Below are 20,715 nucleotides of genomic sequence, written 5' to 3' on the forward strand. Positions count from 1 at the left end.
CGGAAGCCATGAGAAAGTGGGTCCTGCACCCCAGCGGGCCCCACAGCGGGACGCGCCACACCTGGGCTCGCCACAAGGTGGTGCACTGGGTCCAGGGCAAGACGCCAGGGGACAGAGAAGCAGGGAGCCTCAGTCGGGTGCTGCTCCACGTCGCGCTCCGTCGCTCAACCCAAGACAGGGCAGCCAGCGCGCGACCTCTACGTGGGATCCCGCCTCCCACGGCAGAGCCTGCGGTCACAGGGACAGAGGGCGCAGGCCGCCAGAGCTCCGGATGCCAGCGGCAGCTCCCCGTCCCGCTCAAAGGGAGGGAGGGCCGCCGCTGGCGCCCAGTCGCCTGTGCCACCCTCCGGGTCTCAAAGCACTCCTCAGTCAGCTCAAGGACCGGGGCCACCTGGCCTTCGGGGTCACATGGGCTTGGGCACGACGGAAGGGACCGCTTGCCCCCGTGGAACAGACATTCTCCCCGTGGACAACCTCAGGTGCCGGGACCCTCTGCTCCGCCTTGGAAAACCCACCTTCTGCAATGTATGCCCAACGCAATCAGGCCGAGCAGATTGACCCCCTCGGCCCGGCCCCAGTGTGTGATGGGGCTCTGTGCGTGAGGGCTTGCTCTTCCCCACCTACACCAGGCACGGCATCTAACACACACACACACACACACACACACCACGCAGAGACACCCAGACCACGCACGCACGCACGGGGACGCACCCTCCTCTCCCCCACCCCACACACGAGCAGCCGAAGGACAAGAGGGTATGGCTGGGGCCTGAGCGGGAACAAGCGAAGCCTTGGTTTGCGGCCCCTCGGCCAACTGCATCAGGATTTTTGTCTGGGCTCGGAGGCCAGAGGATCTCTGCCATTTGCTAGCAGGGCCAGGGATGGCAGGAGGGTGGGTACGGGGCTCAGCCAGGGCCAGTTCTGCTGGCACGATCCTGTAGCACGTGGCCGCGTAGCACGGGGCCGGGTCTGAAGGAGGCCAAGCAGGGGCACAAGACCCAGCAGCGGCACAGGGAAGAGGCCCAGGGCACCCAGGAGCAGACGAGACCCGGGAGTCGTGCGTGCTTGGCGTGGCCGCGGGCCCCGTGACGCCCGAGGACTCGAGTGCTCAGCCCCGTGTAGTGGCCGCGAAGGCCTGCCTGGGAGAAACGCCCCGGGAGGCCGGCAGGAACCCGGGATCGGAAGGGATGTGGAGGGGCCCCGGGTCGGAGGAGATGGCTTTGGCTGTGTTTGGTTTTGTTTCTTCTTCCCAAGATCCCGGGTGTGAAAGGGGCCAGAGGTGAAGTCCTGGGCTGGAAAGCCTCACGATTCAGCCCCGCAGCCCCAGGCCCTGAGTGTGGAGGAGGGCGGAGCGGGTCGGCGAAGGGCGCGGCTGCCGTTTTCCTGATGGGCTGGAGGGGCAGTGGCGCTTTCCGGACGAAGAGGACCGGAAGGGTCCCCGAGACCTCCGCTGGGAGCCACGCACCCACCCAAGGATACGGCTCCAGGAGGCGACGGAGGAGGGCGGCTGCTTGCCCTGGCCCGAGCTGTGCGTCCCCCGCCTTGGCCACAGCAGTGGACATTCCCAGAAGAACAAGCGCCCGAGAGCACTGAGAAATTTTCCCCCGAGAAAACTTGACCCTCGTCCTGGCAGCAGGACACCTCGGGAAGAAAGCCACCCAGCGGCCACCTGGGCGAGACCGGCTGCCCGAGCAGGCGCGCGGGGCCTCTGGCCGCTGGCCCCGGGCTGCCAGCCCCCACCCGGACTCCCAGCCGTGCCAGGAGAGCAGCGTGGAGACGCACGCCGGGGCCCTCGGCAGGCTCTTGGGGCTCCCGGAGGCGGCGGCTAGCGTCTACGGCCATACCACCCTGAACGCGCCCGATCTCGTCTGATCTCGGAAGCTAAGCAGGGTCGGGCCTGGTTAGTACTTGGATGGGAGACCGCCTGGGAATACCGGGTGCTGTAGGCTTTTGCTCCTCCCTCCCTCGCTGCTCCTTTTGTCTTCGGGGACTTCGCCACCACCCCCCCCCCCACCACCACCACCCCCAGCACCACCACCACCACCACCACCACCACAACGACCCACCGTGACCACGACCCCGACCCCGTCCGGGCCACCCGCCAGACCCACGCACACCGAATCCTCACAGCTACGTCCCCGAATCCTCTCCCCTCCCCACACTCTCCTGGGGCGCGCGCCCGCGACACGGGTCACCAGCGAGGTTGGTCCCAGGCCACGTTGGGGACCGCTCCCCAACTGCCCTCCAGGCGGGCGGGGAGGGACGTGCGGAAGCCATGAGAAAGTGGGTCCTGCACCCGAGCGGGCCCCACAGCGGGACGCGCCACACCTGGGCTCGCCACAAGGTGGTGCACTGGGTCCAGGGCAAGACGCCAGGGGACAGAGAAGCAGGGAGCCTCAGTCGGGTGCTGCTCCACGTCGCGCTCCGTCGCTCAACCCAAGACAGGGCAGCCAGCGCGCGACCTCTACGTGGGATCCCGCCTCCCACGGCAGAGCCTGCGGTCACAGGGACAGAGGGCGCAGGCCGCCAGAGCTCCGGATGCCAGCGGCAGCTCCCCGTCCCGCTCAAAGGGAGGGAGGGCCGCCGCTGGCGCCCAGTCGCCTGTGCCACCCTCCGGGTCTCAAAGCACTCCTCAGTCAGCTCAAGGACCGGGGCCACCTGGCCTTCGGGGTCACATGGGCTTGGGCACGACGGAAGGGACCGCTTGCCCCCGTGGAACAGACATTCTCCCCGTGGACAACCTCAGGTGCCGGGACCCTCTGCTCCGCCTTGGAAAACCCACCTTCTGCAATGTATGCCCAACGCAATCAGGCCGAGCAGATTGACCCCCTCGGCCCGGCCCCAGTGTGTGATGGGGCTCTGTGCGTGAGGGCTTGCTCTTCCCCACCTACACCAGGCACGGCATCTAACACACACACACACACACACACACACCACGCAGAGACACCCAGACAACGCACGCACGCACGGGGACGCACCCTCCTCTCCCCCACCCCACACACGAGCAGCCGAAGGACAAGAGGGTATGGCTGGGGCCTGAGCGGGAACAAGCGAAGCCTTGGTTTGCGGCCCCTCGGCCAACTGCATCAGGATTTTTGTCTGGGCTCGGAGGCCAGAGGATCTCTGCCATTTGCTAGCAGGGCCAGGGATGGCAGGAGGGTGGGTACGGGGCTCAGCCAGGGCCAGTTCTGCTGGCACGATCCTGTAGCACGTGGCCGCGTAGCACGGGGCCGGGTCTGAAGGAGGCCAAGCAGGGGCACAAGACCCAGCAGCGGCACAGGGAAGAGGCCCAGGGCACCCAGGAGCAGACGAGACCCGGGAGTCGTGCGTGCTTGGCGTGGCCGCGGGCCCCGTGACGCCCGAGGACTCGAGTGCTCAGCCCCGTGTAGTGGCCGCGAAGGCCTGCCTGGGAGAAACGCCCCGGGAGGCCGGCAGGAACCCGGGATCGGAAGGGATGTGGAGGGGCCCCGGGTCGGAGGAGATGGCTTTGGCTGTGTTTGGTTTTGTTTCTTCTTCCCAAGATCCCGGGTGTGAAAGGGGCCAGAGGTGAAATCCTGGGCTGGAAAGCCTCACGATTCAGCCCCGCAGCCCCAGGCCCTGAGTGTGGAGGAGGGCGGAGCGGGTCGGCGAAGGGCGCGGCTGCCGTTTTCCTGATGGGCTGGAGGGGCAATGGCGCTTTCCGGACGAAGAGGACCGGAAGGGTCCCCGAGACCTCCGCTGGGAGCCACGCACCCACCCAAGGATACGGCTCCAGGAGGCGACGGAGGAGGGCGGCTGCTTGCCCTGGCCCGAGCTGTGCGTCCCCCGCCTTGGCCACAGCAGTGGACATTCCCAGAAGAACAAGCGCCCGAGAGCACTGAGAAATTTTCCCCCGAGAAAACTTGACCCTCGTCCTGGCAGCAGGACACCTCGGGAAGAAAGCCACCCAGCGGCCACCTGGGCGAGACCGGCTGCCCGAGCAGGCGCGCGGGGCCTCTGGCCGCTGGCCCCGGGCTGCCAGCCCCCACCCGGACTCCCAGCCGTGCCAGGAGAGCAGCGTGGAGACGCACGCCGGGGCCCTCGGCAGGCTCTTGGGGCTCCCGGAGGCGGCGGCTAGCGTCTACGGCCATACCACCCTGAACGCGCCCGATCTCGTCTGATCTCGGAAGCTAAGCAGGGTCGGGCCTGGTTAGTACTTGGATGGGAGACCGCCTGGGAATACCGGGTGCTGTAGGCTTTTGCTCCTCCCTCCCTCGCTGCTCCTTTTGTCTTCGGGGACTTCGCCACCACCCCCCCCACCACCACCACGACCCCCAGCACCACCACCACCACCACCACCACAACGACCCACCGTGACCACGACCCCGACCCCGTCCGGGCCACCCGCCAGACCCACGCACACCGAATCCTCACAGCTACGTCCCCGAATCCTCTCCCCTCCCCACTCTCCTGGGGCGCGCGCCCGCGACACGGGTCACCAGCGAGGTTGGTCCCAGTCCACGTTGGGGACCGCTCCCCAACTGCCCTCCAGGCGGGCGGGGAGGGACGTGCGGAAGCCATGAGAAAGTGGGTCCTGCACCCCAGCGGGCCCCACAGCGGGACGCGCCACACCTGGGCTCGCCACAAGGTGGTGCACTGGGTCCAGGGCAAGACGCCAGGGGACAGAGAAGCAGGGAGCCTCAGTCGGGTGCTGCTCCACGTCGCGCTCCGTCGCTCAACCCAAGACAGGGCAGCCAGCGCGCGACCTCTACGTGGGATCCCGCGTCCCACGGCAGAGCCTGCGGTCACAGGGACAGAGGGCGCAGGCCGCCAGAGCTCCAGATGCCAGCGGCAGCTCCCCGTCCCGCTCAAAGGGAGGGAGGGCCGCCGCTGGCGCCCAGTCGCCTGTGCCACCCTCCGGGTCTCAAAGCACTCCTCAGTCAGCTCAAGGACCGGGGCCACCTGGCCTTCGGGGTCACATGGGCTTGGGCACGACGGAAGGGACCGCTTGCCCCCGTGGAACAGACATTCTCCCCGTGGACAACCTCAGGTGCCGGGACCCTCTGCTCCGCCTTGGAAAACCCACCTTCTGCAATGTATGCCCAACGCAATCAGGCCGAGCAGATTGACCCCCTCGGCCCGGCCCCAGTGTGTGATGGGGCTCTGTGCGTGAGGGCTTGCTCTTCCCCACCTACACCAGGCACGGCATCTAACACACACACACACACACACACACACCACGCAGAGACACCCAGACCACGCACGCACGCACGGGGACGCACCCTCCTCTCCCCCACCCCACACACGAGCAGCCGAAGGACAAGAGGGTATGGCTGGGGCCTGAGCGGGAACAAGCGAAGCCTTGGTTTGCGGCCCCTCGGCCAACTGCATCAGGATTTTTGTCTGGGCTCGGAGGCCAGAGGATCTCTGCCATTTGCTAGCAGGGCCAGGGATGGCAGGAGGGTGGGTACGGGGCTCAGCCAGGGCCAGTTCTGCTGGCACGATCCTGTAGCACGTGGCCGCGTAGCACGGGGCCGGGTCTGAAGGAGGCCAAGCAGGGGCACAAGACCCAGCAGCGGCACAGGGAAGAGGCCCAGGGCACCCAGGAGCAGACGAGACCCGGGAGTCGTGCGTGCTTGGCGTGGCCGCGGGCCCCGTGACGCCCGAGGACTCGAGTGCTCAGCCCCGTGTAGTGGCCGCGAAGGCCTGCCTGGGAGAAACGCCCCGGGAGGCCGGCAGGAACCCGGGATCGGAAGGGATGTGGAGGGGCCCCGGGTCGGAGGAGATGGCTTTGGCTGTGTTTGGTTTTGTTTCTTCTTCCCAAGATCCCGGGTGTGAAAGGGGCCAGAGGTGAAGTCCTGGGCTGGAAAGCCTCACGATTCAGCCCCGCAGCCCCAGGCCCTGAGTGTGGAGGAGGGCGGAGCGGGTCGGCGAAGGGCGCGGCTGCCGTTTTCCTGATGGGCTGGAGGGGCAGTGGCGCTTTCCGGACGAAGAGGACCGGAAGGGTCCCCGAGACCTCCGCTGGGAGCCACGCACCCACCCAAGGATACGGCTCCAGGAGGCGACGGAGGAGGGCGGCTGCTTGCCCTGGCCCGAGCTGTGCGTCCCCCGCCTTGGCCACAGCAGTGGACATTCCCAGAAGAACAAGCGCCCGAGAGCACTGAGAAATTTTCCCCCGAGAAAACTTGACCCTCGTCCTGGCAGCAGGACACCTCGGGAAGAAAGCCACCCAGCGGCCACCTGGGCGAGACCGGCTGCCCGAGCAGGCGCGCGGGGCCTCTGGCCGCTGGCCCCGGGCTGCCAGCCCCCACCCGGACTCCCAGCCGTGCCAGGAGAGCAGCGTGGAGACGCACGCCGGGGCCCTCGGCAGGCTCTTGGGGCTCCCGGAGGCGGCGGCTAGCGTCTACGGCCATACCACCCTGAACGCGCCCGATCTCGTCTGATCTCGGAAGCTAAGCAGGGTCGGGCCTGGTTAGTACTTGGATGGGAGACCGCCTGGGAATACCGGGTGCTGTAGGCTTTTGCTCCTCCCTCCCTCGCTGCTCCTTTTGTCTTCGGGGACTTCGCCACCACCCCCCCCACCACCACCACCACCCCCAGCACCACCACCACCACCACCACCACAACGACCCACCGTGACCACGACCCCGACCCCGTCCGGGCCACCCGCCAGACCCACGCACACCGAATCCTCACAGCTACGTCCCCGAATCCTCTCCCCTCCCCACACTCTCCTGGGGCGCGCGCCCGCGACACGGGTCACCAGCGAGGTTGGTCCCAGGCCACGTTGGGGACCGCTCCCCAACTGCCCTCCAGGCGGGCGGGGAGGGACGTGCGGAAGCCATGAGAAAGTGGGTCCTGCACCCCAGCGGGCCCCACAGCGGGACGCGCCACACCTGGGCTCGCCACAAGGTGGTGCACTGGGTCCAGGGCAAGACGCCAGGGGACAGAGAAGCAGGGAGCCTCAGTCGGGTGCTGCTCCACGTCGCGCTCCGTCGCTCCACCCAAGACAGGGCAGCCAGCGCGCGACCTCTACGTGGGATCCCGCCTCCCACGGCAGAGCCTGCGGTCACAGGGACAGAGGGCGCAGGCCGCCAGAGCTCCGGATGCCAGCGGCAGCTCCCCGTCCCGCTCAAAGGGAGGGAGGGCCGCCGCTGGCGCCCAGTCGCCTGTGCCACCCTCCGGGTCTCAAAGCACTCCTCAGTCAGCTCAAGGACCGGGGCCACCTGGCCTTCGGGGTCACATGGGCTTGGGCACGACGGAAGGGACCGCTTGCCCCCGTGGAACAGACATTCTCCCCGTGGACAACCTCAGGTGCCGGGACCCTCTGCTCCGCCTTGGAAAACCCACCTTCTGCAATGTATGCCCAACGCAATCAGGCCGAGCAGATTGACCCCCTCGGCCCGGCCCCAGTGTGTGATGGGGCTCTGTGCGTGAGGGCTTGCTCTTCCCCACCTACACCAGGCACGGCATCTAACACACACACACACACACACACACACCACGCAGAGACACCCAGACCACGCACGCACGCACGGGGACGCACCCTCCTCTCCCCCACCCCACACACGAGCAGCCGAAGGACAAGAGGGTATGGCTGGGGCCTGAGCGGGAACAAGCGAAGCCTTGGTTTGCGGCCCCTCGGCCAACTGCATCAGGATTTTTGTCTGGGCTCGGAGGCCAGAGGATCTCTGCCATTTGCTAGCAGGGCCAGGGATGGCAGGAGGGTGGGTACGGGGCTCAGCCAGGGCCAGTTCTGCTGGCACGATCCTGTAGCACGTGGCCGCGTAGCACGGGGCCGGGTCTGAAGGAGGCCAAGCAGGGGCACAAGACCCAGCAGCGGCACAGGGAAGAGGCCCAGGGCACCCAGGAGCAGACGAGACCCGGGAGTCGTGCGTGCTTGGCGTGGCCGCGGGCCCCGTGACGCCCGAGGACTCGAGTGCTCAGCCCCGTGTAGTGGCCGCGAAGGCCTGCCTGGGAGAAACGCCCCGGGAGGCCGGCAGGAACCCGGGATCGGAAGGGATGTGGAGGGGCCCCGGGTCGGAGGAGATGGCTTTGGCTGTGTTTGGTTTTGTTTCTTCTTCCCAAGATCCCGGGTGTGAAAGGGGCCAGAGGTGAAGTCCTGGGCTGGAAAGCCTCACGATTCAGCCCCGCAGCCCCAGGCCCTGAGTGTGGAGGAGGGCGGAGCGGGTCGGCGAAGGGCACGGCTGCCGTTTTCCTGATGGGCTGGAGGGGCAGTGGCGCTTTCCGGACGAAGAGGACCGGAAGGGTCCCCGAGACCTCCGCTGGGAGCCACGCACCCACCCAAGGATACGGCTCCAGGAGGCGACGGAGGAGGGCGGCTGCTTGCCCTGGCCCGAGCTGTGCGTCCCCCGCCTTGGCCACAGCAGTGGACATTCCCAGAAGAACAAGCGCCCGAGAGCACTGAGAAATTTTCCCCCGAGAAAACTTGACCCTCGTCCTGGCAGCAGGACACCTCGGGAAGAAAGCCACCCAGCGGCCACCTGGGCGAGACCGGCTGCCCGAGCAGGCGCGCGGGGCCTCTGGCCGCTGGCCCCGGGCTGCCAGCCCCCACCCGGACTCCCAGCCGTGCCAGGAGAGCAGCGTGGAGACGCACGCCGGGGCCCTCGGCAGGCTCTTGGGGCTCCCGGAGGCGGCGGCTAGCGTCTACGGCCATACCACCCTGAACGCGCCCGATCTCGTCTGATCTCGGAAGCTAAGCAGGGTCGGGCCTGGTTAGTACTTGGATGGGAGACCGCCTGGGAATACCGGGTGCTGTAGGCTTTTGCTCCTCCCTCCCTCGCTGCTCCTTTTGTCTTCGGGGACTTCGCCACCACCCCCCCACCACCACCACCACCCCCAGCACCACCACCACCACCACCACCACAACGACCCACCGTGACCACGACCCCGACCCCGTCCGGGCCACCCGCCAGACCCACGCACACCGAATCCTCACAGCTACGTCCCCGAATCCTCTCCCCTCCCCACACTCTCCTGGGGCGCGCGCCCGCGACACGGGTCACCAGCGAGGTTGGTCCCAGGCCACGTTGGGGACCGCTCCCCAACTGCCCTCCAGGCGGGCGGGGAGGGACGTGCGGAAGCCATGAGAAAGTGGGTCCTGCACCCCAGCGGGCCCCACAGCGGGACGCGCCACACCTGGGCTCGCCACAAGGTGGTGCACTGGGTCCAGGGCAAGACGCCAGGGGACAGAGAAGCAGGGAGCCTCAGTCGGGTGCTGCTCCACGTCGCGCTCCGTCGCTCCACCCAAGACAGGGCAGCCAGCGCGCGACCTCTACGTGGGATCCCGCCTCCCACGGCAGAGCCTGCGGTCACAGGGACAGAGGGCGCAGGCCGCCAGAGCTCCGGATGCCAGCGGCAGCTCCCCGTCCCGCTCAAAGGGAGGGAGGGCCGCCGCTGGCGCCCAGTCGCCTGTGCCACCCTCCGGGTCTCAAAGCACTCCTCAGTCAGCTCAAGGACCGGGGCCACCTGGCCTTCGGGGTCACATGGGCTTGGGCACGACGGAAGGGACCGCTTGCCCCCGTGGAACAGACATTCTCCCCGTGGACAACCTCAGGTGCCGGGACCCTCTGCTCCGCCTTGGAAAACCCACCTTCTGCAATGTATGCCCAACGCAATCAGGCCGAGCAGATTGACCCCCTCGGCCCGGCCCCAGTGTGTGATGGGGCTCTGTGCGTGAGGGCTTGCTCTTCCCCACCTACACCAGGCACGGCATCTAACACACACACACACACACACACACACCACGCAGAGACACCCAGACCACGCACGCACGCACGGGGACGCACCCTCCTCTCCCCCACCCCACACACGAGCAGCCGAAGGACAAGAGGGTATGGCTGGGGCCTGAGCGGGAACAAGCGAAGCCTTGGTTTGCGGCCCCTCGGCCAACTGCATCAGGATTTTTGTCTGGGCTCGGAGGCCAGAGGATCTCTGCCATTTGCTAGCAGGGCCAGGGATGGCAGGAGGGTGGGTACGGGGCTCAGCCAGGGCCAGTTCTGCTGGCACGATCCTGTAGCACGTGGCCGCGTAGCACGGGGCCGGGTCTGAAGGAGGCCAAGCAGGGGCACAAGACCCAGCAGCGGCACAGGGAAGAGGCCCAGGGCACCCAGGAGCAGACGAGACCCGGGAGTCGTGCGTGCTTGGCGTGGCCGCGGGCCCCGTGACGCCCGAGGACTCGAGTGCTCAGCCCCGTGTAGTGGCCGCGAAGGCCTGCCTGGGAGAAACGCCCCGGGAGGCCGGCAGGAACCCGGGATCGGAAGGGATGTGGAGGGGCCCCGGGTCGGAGGAGATGGCTTTGGCTGTGTTTGGTTTTGTTTCTTCTTCCCAAGATCCCGGGTGTGAAAGGGGCCAGAGGTGAAGTCCTGGGCTGGAAAGCCTCACGATTCAGCCCCGCAGCCCCAGGCCCTGAGTGTGGAGGAGGGCGGAGCGGGTCGGCGAAGGGCGCGGCTGCCGTTTTCCTGATGGGCTGGAGGGGCAGTGGCGCTTTCCGGACGAAGAGGACCGGAAGGGTCCCCGAGACCTCCGCTGGGAGCCACGCACCCACCCAAGGATACGGCTCCAGGAGGCGACGGAGGAGGGCGGCTGCTTGCCCTGGCCCGAGCTGTGCGTCCCCCGCCTTGGCCACAGCAGTGGACATTCCCAGAAGAACAAGCGCCCGAGAGCACTGAGAAATTTTCCCCCGAGAAAACTTGACCCTCGTCCTGGCAGCAGGACACCTCGGGAAGAAAGCCACCCAGCGGCCACCTGGGCGAGACCGGCTGCCCGAGCAGGCGCGCGGGGCCTCTGGCCGCTGGCCCCGGGCTGCCAGCCCCCACCCGGACTCCCAGCCGTGCCAGGAGAGCAGCGTGGAGACGCACGCCGGGGCCCTCGGCAGGCTCTTGGGGCTCCCGGAGGCGGCGGCTAGCGTCTACGGCCATACCACCCTGAACGCGCCCGATCTCGTCTGATCTCGGAAGCTAAGCAGGGTCGGGCCTGGTTAGTACTTGGATGGGAGACCGCCTGGGAATACCGGGTGCTGTAGGCTTTTGCTCCTCCCTCCCTCGCTGCTCCTTTTGTCTTCGGGGACTTCGCCACCACCCCCCCCACCACCACCACCACCCCCAGCACCACCACCACCACCACCACCACAACGACCCACCGTGACCACGACCCCGACCCCGTCCGGGCCACCCGCCAGACCCACGCACACCGAATCCTCACAGCTACGTCCCCGAATCCTCTCACCTCCCCACACTCTCCTGGGGCGCGCGCCCGCGACACGGGTCACCAGCGAGGTTGGTCCCAGGCCACGTTGGGGACCGCTCCCCAACTGCCCTCCAGGCGGGCGGGGAGGGACGTGCGGAAGCCATGAGAAAGTGGGTCCTGCACCCCAGCGGGCCCCACAGCGGGACGCGCCACACCTGGGCTCGCCACAAGGTGGTGCACTGGGTCCAGGGCAAGACGCCAGGGGACAGAGAAGCAGGGAGCCTCAGTCGGGTGCTGCTCCACGTCGCGCTCCGTCGCTCCACCCAAGACAGGGCAGCCAGCGCGCGACCTCTACGTGGGATCCCGCCTCCCACGGCAGAGCCTGCGGTCACAGGGACAGAGGGCGCAGGCCGCCAGAGCTCCGGATGCCAGCGGCAGCTCCCCGTCCCGCTCAAAGGGAGGGAGGGCCGCCGCTGGCGCCCAGTCGCCTGTGCCACCCTCCGGGTCTCAAAGCACTCCTCAGTCAGCTCAAGGACCGGGGCCACCTGGCCTTCGGGGTCACATGGGCTTGGGCACGACGGAAGGGACCGCTTGCCCCCGTGGAACAGACATTCTCCCCGTGGACAACCTCAGGTGCCGGGACCCTCTGCTCCGCCTTGGAAAACCCACCTTCTGCAATGTATGCCCAACGCAATCAGGCCGAGCAGATTGACCCCCTCGGCCCGGCCCCAGTGTGTGATGGGGCTCTGTGCGTGAGGGCTTGCTCTTCCCCACCTACACCAGGCACGGCATCTAACACACACACACACACACACACACACCACGCAGAGACACCCAGACCACGCACGCACGCACGGGGACGCACCCTCCTCTCCCCCACCCCACACACGAGCAGCCGAAGGACAAGAGGGTATGGCTGGGGCCTGAGCGGGAACAAGCGAAGCCTTGGTTTGCGGCCCCTCGGCCAACTGCATCAGGATTTTTGTCTGGGCTCGGAGGCCAGAGGATCTCTGCCATTTGCTAGCAGGGCCAGGGATGGCAGGAGGGTGGGTACGGGGCTCAGCCAGGGCCAGTTCTGCTGGCACGATCCTGTAGCACGTGGCCGCGTAGCACGGGGCCGGGTCTGAAGGAGGCCAAGCAGGGGCACAAGACCCAGCAGCGGCACAGGGAAGAGGCCCAGGGCACCCAGGAGCAGACGAGACCCGGGAGTCGTGCGTGCTTGGCGTGGCCGCGGGCCCCGTGACGCCCGAGGACTCGAGTGCTCAGCCCCGTGTAGTGGCCGCGAAGGCCTGCCTGGGAGAAACGCCCCGGGAGGCCGGCAGGAACCCGGGATCGGAAGGGATGTGGAGGGGCCCCGGGTCGGAGGAGATGGCTTTGGCTGTGTTTGGTTTTGTTTCTTCTTCCCAAGATCCCGGGTGTGAAAGGGGCCAGAGGTGAAGTCCTGGGCTGGAAAGCCTCACGATTCAGCCCCGCAGCCCCAGGCCCTGAGTGTGGAGGAGGGCGGAGCGGGTCGGCGAAGGGCGCGGCTGCCGTTTTCCTGATGGGCTGGAGGGGCAGTGGCGCTTTCCGGACGAAGAGGACCGGAAGGGTCCCCGAGACCTCCGCTGGGAGCCACGCACCCACCCAAGGATACGGCTCCAGGAGGCGACGGAGGAGGGCGGCTGCTTGCCCTGGCCCGAGCTGTGCGTCCCCCGCCTTGGCCACAGCAGTGGACATTCCCAGAAGAACAAGCGCCCGAGAGCACTGAGAAATTTTCCCCCGAGAAAACTTGACCCTCGTCCTGGCAGCAGGACACCTCGGGAAGAAAGCCACCCAGCGGCCACCTGGGCGAGACCGGCTGCCCGAGCAGGCGCGCGGGGCCTCTGGCCGCTGGCCCCGGGCTGCCAGCCCCCACCCGGACTCCCAGCCGTGCCAGGAGAGCAGCGTGGAGACGCACGCCGGGGCCCTCGGCAGGCTCTTGGGGCTCCCGGAGGCGGCGGCTAGCGTCTACGGCCATACCACCCTGAACGCGCCCGATCTCGTCTGATCTCGGAAGCTAAGCAGGGTCGGGCCTGGTTAGTACTTGGATGGGAGACCGCCTGGGAATACCGGGTGCTGTAGGCTTTTGCTCCTCCCTCCCTCGCTGCTCCTTTTGTCTTCGGGGACTTCGCCACCACCCCCCCCACCACCACCACCACCCCCAGCACCACCACCACCACCACCACCACAACGACCCACCGTGACCACGACCCCGACCCCGTCCGGGCCACCCGCCAGACCCACGCACACCGAATCCTCACAGCTACGTCCCCGAATCCTCTCCCCTCCCCACACTCTCCTGGGGCGCGCGCCCGCGACACGGGTCACCAGCGAGGATGGTCCCAGGCCACGTTGGGGACCGCTCCCCAACTGCCCTCCAGGCGGGCGGGGAGGGACGTGCGGAAGCCATGAGAAAGTGGGTCCTGCACCCCAGCGGGCCCCACAGCGGGACGCGCCACACCTGGGCTCGCCACAAGGTGGTGCACTGGGTCCAGGGCAAGACGCCAGGGGACAGAGAAGCAGGGAGCCTCAGTCGGGTGCTGCTCCACGTCGCGCTCCGTCGCTCCACCCAAGACAGGGCAGCCAGCGCGCGACCTCTACGTGGGATCCCGCCTCCCACGGCAGAGCCTGCGGTCACAGGGACAGAGGGCGCAGGCCGCCAGAGCTCCGGATGCCAGCGGCAGCTCCCCGTCCCGCTCAAAGGGAGGGAGGGCCGCCGCTGGCGCCCAGTCGCCTGTGCCACCCTCCGGGTCTCAAAGCACTCCTCAGTCAGCTCAAGGACCGGGGCCACCTGGCCTTCGGGGTCACATGGGCTTGGGCACGACGGAAGGGACCGCTTGCCCCCGTGGAACAGACATTCTCCCCGTGGACAACCTCAGGTGCCGGGACCCTCTGCTCCGCCTTGGAAAACCCACCTTCTGCAATGTATGCCCAACGCAATCAGGCCGAGCAGATTGACCCCCTCGGCCCGGCCCCAGTGTGTGATGGGGCTCTGTGCGTGAGGGCTTGCTCTTCCCCACCTACACCAGGCACGGCATCTAACACACACACACACACACACACACACCACGCAGAGACACCCAGACCACGCACGCACGCACGGGGACGCACCCTCCTCTCCCCCACCCCACACACGAGCAGCCGAAGGACAAGAGGGTATGGCTGGGGCCTGAGCGGGAACAAGCGAAGCCTTGGTTTGCGGCCCCTCGGCCAACTGCATCAGGATTTTTGTCTGGGCTCGGAGGCCAGAGGATCTCTGCCATTTGCTAGCAGGGCCAGGCATGGCAGGAGGGTGGGTACGGGGCTCAGCCAGGGCCAGTTCTGCTGGCACGATCCTGTAGCACGTGGCCGCGTAGCACGGGGCCGGGTCTGAAGGAGGCCAAGCAGGGGCACAAGACCCAGCAGCGGCACAGGGAAGAGGCCCAGGGCACCCAGGAGCAGACGAGACCCGGGAGTCGTGCGTGCTTGGCGTGGCCGCGGGCCCCGTGACGCCCGAGGACTCGAGTGCTCAGCCCCGTGTAGTGGCCGCGAAGGCCTGCCTGGGAGAAACGCCCCGGGAGGCCGGCAGGAACCCGGGATCGGAAGGGATGTGGAGGGGCCCCGGGTCGGAGGAGATGGCTTTGGCTGTGTTTGGTTTTGTTTCTTCTTCCCAAGATCCCGGGTGTGAAAGGGGCCAGAGGTGAAGTCCTGGGCTGGAAAGCCTCACGATTCAGCCCCGCAGCCCCAGGCCCTGAGTGTGGAGGAGGGCGGAGCGGGTCGGCGAAGGGCGCGGCTGCCGTTTTCCTGATGGGCTGGAGGGGCAGTGGCGCTTTCCGGACGAAGAGGACCGGAAGGGTCCCCGAGACCTCCGCTGGGAGCCACGCACCCACCCAAGGATACGGCTCCAGGAGGCGACGGAGGAGGGCGGCTGCTTGCCCTGGCCCGAGCTGTGCGTCCCCCGCCTTGGCCACAGCAGTGGACATTCCCAGAAGAACAAGCGCCCGAGAGCACTGAGAAATTTTCCCCCGAGAAAACTTGACCCTCGTCCTGGCAGCAGGACACCTCGGGAAGAAAGCCACCCAGCGGCCACCTGGGCGAGACCGGCTGCCCGAGCAGGCGCGCGGGGCCTCTGGCCGCTGGCCCCGGGCTGCCAGCCCCCACCCGGACTCCCAGCCGTGCCAGGAGAGCAGCGTGGAGACGCACGCCGGGGCCCTCGGCAGGCTCTTGGGGCTCCCGGAGGCGGCGGCTAGCGTCTACGGCCATACCACCCTGAACGCGCCCGATCTCGTCTGATCTCGGAAGCTAAGCAGGGTCGGGCCTGGTTAGTACTTGGATGGGAGACCGCCTGGGAATACCGGGTGCTGTAGGCTTTTGCTCCTCCCTCCCTCGCTGCTCCTTTTGTCTTCGGGGACTTCGCCACCACCCCCCCACCACCACCACCACCCCCAGCACCACCACCACCACCACCACAACGACCCACCGTGACCACGACCCCGACCCCGTCCGGGCCACCCGCCAGACCCACGCACACCGAATCCTCACAGCTACGTCCCCGAATCCTCTCCCCTCCCCACACTCTCCTGGGGCGCGCGCCCGCGACACGGGTCACCAGCGAGGTTGGTCCCAGGCCACGTTGGGGACCGCTCCCCAACTGCCCTCCAGGCGGGCGGGGAGGGACGTGCGGAAGCCATGAGAAAGTGGGTCCTGCACCCCAGCGGGCCCCACAGCGGGACGCGCCACACCTGGGCTCGCCACAAGGTGGTGCACTGGGTCCAGGGCAAGACGCCAGGGGACAGAGAAGCAGGGAGCCTCAGTCGGGTGCTGCTCCACGTCGCGCTCCGTCGCTCAACCCAAGACAGGGCAGCCAGCGCGCGACCTCTACGTGGGATCCCGCCTCCCACGGCAGAGCCTGCGGTCACAGGGACAGAGGGCGCAGGCCGCCAGAGCTCCGGATGCCAGCGGCAGCTCCCCGTCCCGCTCAAAGGGAGGGAGGGCCGCCGCTGGCGCCCAGTCGCCTGTGCCACCCTCCGGGTCTCAAAGCACTCCTCAGTCAGCTCAAGGACCGGGGCCACCTGGCCTTCGGGGTCACATGGGCTTGGGCACGACGGAAGGGACCGCTTGCCCCCGTGGAACAGACATTCTCCCCGTGGACAACCTCAGGTGCCGGGACCCTCTGCTCCGCCTTGGAAAACCCACCTTCTGCAATGTATGCCCAACGCAATCAGGCCGAGCAGATTTACCCCCTCGGCCCGGCCCCAGTGTGTGATGGGGCTCTGTGCGTGAGGGCTTGCTCTTCCCCACCTACACCAGGCACGGCATCTAACACACACACACACACACACACACACACACACACACCACACAGAGACACCCAGACCACGCACGCACGCACGGGGACGCACCCTCCTCTCCCCCACCCCACACACGAGCAGCCGAAGGACAAGAGGGTATGGCTGGGGCCTGAGCGGGAACAAGCGAAGCCTTGGTTTGCGGCCCCTCGGCCATCTGCATCAGGATTTTTGTCTGGGCTCGGAGGCCAGAGGATCTCTGCCATTTGCTAGCAGGGCCAGGGATGGCAGGAGGGTGGGTACGGGGCTCAGCCAGGGCCAGTTCTGCTGGCACGATCCTGTAGCACGTGGCCGCGTAGCACGGGGCCGGGTCTGATGGAGGCCAAGCAGGGGCACAAGACCCAGCAGCGGCACAGGGAAGAGGCCCAGGGCACCCAGGAGCAGACGAGACCCGGGAGTCGTGCGTGCTTGGCGTGGCCGCGGGCCCCGTGACGCCCGAGGACTCGAGTGCTCAGCCCCGTGTAGTGGCCGCGAAGGCCTGCCTGGGAGAAACGCCCCGGGAGGCCGGCAGGAACCCGGGATCGGAAGGGATGTGGAGGGGCCCCGGGTCGGAGGAGATGGCTTTGGCTGTGTTTGGTTTTGTTTCTTCTTCCCAAGATCCCGGGTGTGAAAGGGGCCAGAGGTGAAGTCCTGGGCTGGAAAGCCTCACGATTCAGCCCCGCAGCCCCAGGCCCTGAGTGTGGAGGAGGGCGGAGCGGGTCGGCGAAGGGCGCGGCTGCCGTTTTCCTGATGGGCTGGAGGGGCAGTGGCGCTTTCCGGACGAAGAGGACCGGAAGGGTCCCCGAGACCTCCGCTGGGAGCCACGCACCCACCCAAGGATACGGCTCCAGGAGGCGACGGAGGAGGGCGGCTGCTTGCCCTGGCCCGAGCTGTGCGTCCCCCGCCTTGGCCACAGCAGTGGACATTCCCAGAAGAACAAGCGCCCGAGAGCACTGAGAAATTTTCCCCCGAGAAAACTTGACCCTCGTCCTGGCAGCAGGACACCTCGGGAAGAAAGCCACCCAGCGGCCACCTGGGCGAGACCGGCTGCCCGAGCAGGCGCGCGGGGCCTCTGGCCGCTGGCCCCGGGCTGCCAGCCCCCACCCGGACTCCCAGCCGTGCCAGGAGAGCAGCGTGGAGACGCACGCCGGGGCCCTCGGCAGGCTCTTGGGGCTCCCGGAGGCGGCGGCTAGCTTCTACGGCCATACCACCCTGAACGCGCCCGATCTCGTCTGATCTCGGAAGCTAAGCAGGGTCGGGCCTGGTTAGTACTTGGATGGGAGACCGCCTGGGAATACCAGGTGCTGTAGGCTTTTGCTCCTCCCTCCCTCGCTGCTCCTTTTGTCTTCGGGGACTTCGCCACCACCCCCCCACCACCACCACCACCCCCAGCACCACCACCACCACCACCACAACGACCCACCGTGACCACGACCCCGACCCCGTCCGGGCCACCCGCCAGACCCACGCACACCGAATCCTCACAGCTACGTCCCCGAATCCTCTCCCCTCCCCACACTCTCCTGGGGCGCGCGCCCGCGACACGGGTCACCAGCGAGGTTGGTCCCAGGCCACGTTGGGGACCGCTCCCCAACTGCCCTCCAGGCGGGCGGGGAGGGACGTGCGGAAGCCATGAGAAAGTGGGTCCTGCACCCCAGCGGGCCCCACAGCGGGACGCGCCACACCTGGGCTCGCCACAAGGTGGTGCACTGGGTCCAGGGCAAGACGCCAGGGGACAGAGAAGCAGGGAGCCTCAGTCGGGTGCTGCTCCACGTCGCGCTCCGTCGCTCAACCCAAGACAGGGCAGCCAGCGCGCGACCTCTACGTGGGATCCCGCCTCCCACGGCAGAGCCTGCGGTCACAGGGACAGAGGGCGCAGGCCGCCAGAGCTCCGGATGCCAGCGGCAGCTCCCCGTCCCGCTCAAAGGGAGGGAGGGCCGCCGCTGGCGCCCAGTCGCCTGTGCCACCCTCCGGGTCTCAAAGCACTCCTCAGTCAGCTCAAGGACCGGGGCCACCTGGCCTTCGGGGTCACATGGGCTTGGGCACGACGGAAGGGACCGCTTGCCCCCGTGGAACAGACATTCTCCCCGTGGACAACCTCAGGTGCCGGGACCCTCTGCTCCGCCTTGGAAAACCCACCTTCTGCAATGTATGCCCAACGCAATCAGGCCGAGCAGATTGACCCCCTCGGCCCGGCCCCAGTGTGTGATGGGGCTCTGTGCGTGAGGGCTTGCTCTTCCCCACCTACACCAGGCACGGCATCTAACACACACACACACACACACACACACCACGCAGAGACACCCAGACCACGCACGCACGCACGGGGACGCACCCTCCTCTCCCCCACCCCACACACGAGCAGCCGAAGGACAAGAGGGTATGGCTGGGGCCTGAGCGGGAACAAGCGAAGCCTTGGTTTGCGGCCCCTCGGCCAACTGCATCAGGATTTTTGTCTGGGCTCGGAGGCCAGAGGATCTCTGCCATTTGCTAGCAGGGCCAGGGATGGCAGGAGGGTGGGTACGGGGCTCAGCCAGGGCCAGTTCTGCTGGCACGATCCTGTAGCACGTGGCCGCGTAGCACGGGGCCGGGTCTGAAGGAGGCCAAGCAGGGGCACAAGACCCAGCAGCGGCACAGGGAAGAGGCCCAGGGCACCCAGGAGCAGACGAGACCCGGGAGTCGTGCGTGCTTGGCGTGGCCGCGGGCCCCGTGACGCCCGAGGACTCGAGTGCTCAGCCCCGTGTAGTGGCCGCGAAGGCCTGCCTGGGAGAAACGCCCCGGGAGGCCGGCAGGAACCCGGGATCGGAAGGGATGTGGAGGGGCCCCGGGTCGGAGGAGATGGCTTTGGCTGTGTTTGGTTTTGTTTCTTCTTCCCAAGATCCCGGGTGTGAAAGGGGCCAGAGGTGAAGTCCTGGGCTGGAAAGCCTCACGATTCAGCCCCGCAGCCCCAGGCCCTGAGTGTGGAGGAGGGCGGAGCGGGTCGGCGAAGGGCGCGGCTGCCGTTTTCCTGATGGGCTGGAGGGGCAGTGGCGCTTTCCGGACGAAGAGGACCGGAAGGGTCCCCGAGACCTCCGCTGGGAGCCACGCACCCACCCAAGGATACAGCTCCAGGAGGCGACGGAGGAGGGCGGCTGCTTGCCCTGGCCCGAGCTGTGCGTCCCCCGCCTTGGCCACAGCAGTGGACATTCCCAGAAGAACAAGCGCCCGAGAGCACTGAGAAATTTTCCCCCGAGAAAACTTGACCCTCGTCCTGGCAGCAGGACACCTCGGGAAGAAAGCCACCCAGCGGCCACCTGGGCGAGACCGGCTGCCCGAGCAGGCGCGCGGGGCCTCTGGCCGCTGGCCCCGGGCTGCCAGCCCCCACCCGGACTCCCAGCCGTGCCAGGAGAGCAGCGTGGAGACGCACGCCGGGGCCCTCGGCAGGCTCTTGGGGCTCCCGGAGGCGGCGGCTAGCGTCTACGGCCATACCACCCTGAACGCGCCCGATCTCGTCTGATCTCGGAAGCTAAGCAGGGTCGGGCCTGGTTAGTACTTGGATGGGAGACCGCCTGGGAATACCGGGTGCTGTAGGCTTTTGCTCCTCCCTCCCTCGCTGCTCCTTTTGTCTTCGGGGACTTCGCCACCACCCCCCCCACCACCACCACCACCCCCAGCACCACCACCACCACCACCACAACGACCCACCGTGACCACGACCCCGACCCCGTCCGGGCCACCCGCCAGACACACGCACACCGAATCCTCACAGCTACGTCCCCGAATCCTCTCCCCTCCCCACACTCTCCTGGGGCGCACGCCCGCGACACGGGTCACCAGCGAGGTTGGTCCCAGGCCACGTTGGGGACCGCTCCCCAACTGCCCTCCAGGCGGGCGGGGAGGGACGTGCGGAAGCCATGAGAAAGTGGGTCCTGCACCCCAGCGGGCCCCACAGCGGGACGCGCCACACCTGGGCTCGCCACAAGGTGGTGCACTGGGTCCAGGGCAAGACGCCAGGGGACAGAGAAGCAGGGAGCCTCAGTCGGGTGCTGCTCCACGTCGCGCTCCGTCGCTCAACCCAAGACAGGGCAGCCAGCGCGCGACCTCTACGTGGGATCCCGCCTCCCACGGCAGAGCCTGCGGTCACAGGGACAGAGGGCGCAGGCCGCCAGAGCTCCGGATGCCAGCGGCAGCTCCCCGTCCCGCTCAAAGGGAGGGAGGGCCGCCGCTGGCGCCCAGTCGCCTGTGC

General features: G+C 67.8%; 9 non-coding genes across 9 annotated transcripts; all 9 read left to right on the plus strand.

Annotated features, from left to right (window-relative positions):
* The first annotated feature begins 1,830 nt into the window (after positions 1-1,830).
* On the plus strand, positions 1,831-1,949 carry LOC141411925 (5S ribosomal RNA). The gene has a single exon (XR_012436765.1). It is a non-coding gene; the product is annotated as a 5S ribosomal RNA (ribosomal RNA).
* Positions 1,950-4,097: 2,148 nt separating this feature from the next.
* On the plus strand, positions 4,098-4,216 carry LOC141411926 (5S ribosomal RNA). The gene has a single exon (XR_012436766.1). It is a non-coding gene; the product is annotated as a 5S ribosomal RNA (ribosomal RNA).
* A 2,143-nt stretch (positions 4,217-6,359) lies between these two features.
* Positions 6,360-6,478, plus strand: LOC141411927 (5S ribosomal RNA). Its single transcript, XR_012436767.1, has one exon. It is a non-coding gene; the product is annotated as a 5S ribosomal RNA (ribosomal RNA).
* Positions 6,479-8,623: 2,145 nt separating this feature from the next.
* On the plus strand, positions 8,624-8,742 carry LOC141411928 (5S ribosomal RNA). Its single transcript, XR_012436768.1, has one exon. It is a non-coding gene; the product is annotated as a 5S ribosomal RNA (ribosomal RNA).
* Positions 8,743-10,886: 2,144 nt separating this feature from the next.
* On the plus strand, positions 10,887-11,005 carry LOC141411929 (5S ribosomal RNA). Its single transcript, XR_012436769.1, has one exon. It is a non-coding gene; the product is annotated as a 5S ribosomal RNA (ribosomal RNA).
* A 2,145-nt stretch (positions 11,006-13,150) lies between these two features.
* Positions 13,151-13,269, plus strand: LOC141411930 (5S ribosomal RNA). Its single transcript, XR_012436770.1, has one exon. It is a non-coding gene; the product is annotated as a 5S ribosomal RNA (ribosomal RNA).
* A 2,145-nt stretch (positions 13,270-15,414) lies between these two features.
* On the plus strand, positions 15,415-15,533 carry LOC141411931 (5S ribosomal RNA). The gene has a single exon (XR_012436771.1). It is a non-coding gene; the product is annotated as a 5S ribosomal RNA (ribosomal RNA).
* Positions 15,534-17,684: 2,151 nt separating this feature from the next.
* On the plus strand, positions 17,685-17,803 carry LOC141412448 (5S ribosomal RNA). Its single transcript, XR_012437288.1, has one exon. It is a non-coding gene; the product is annotated as a 5S ribosomal RNA (ribosomal RNA).
* Positions 17,804-19,944: 2,141 nt separating this feature from the next.
* On the plus strand, positions 19,945-20,063 carry LOC141411932 (5S ribosomal RNA). The gene has a single exon (XR_012436772.1). It is a non-coding gene; the product is annotated as a 5S ribosomal RNA (ribosomal RNA).
* The last annotated feature ends 652 nt before the right edge of the window (positions 20,064-20,715 follow it).

The sequence above is a fragment of the Castor canadensis genome, chromosome 10 (assembly GCF_047511655.1).
Source record: "Castor canadensis chromosome 10, mCasCan1.hap1v2, whole genome shotgun sequence".
In the NCBI taxonomy this organism is placed as follows: domain Eukaryota; kingdom Metazoa; phylum Chordata; class Mammalia; order Rodentia; family Castoridae; genus Castor; species Castor canadensis.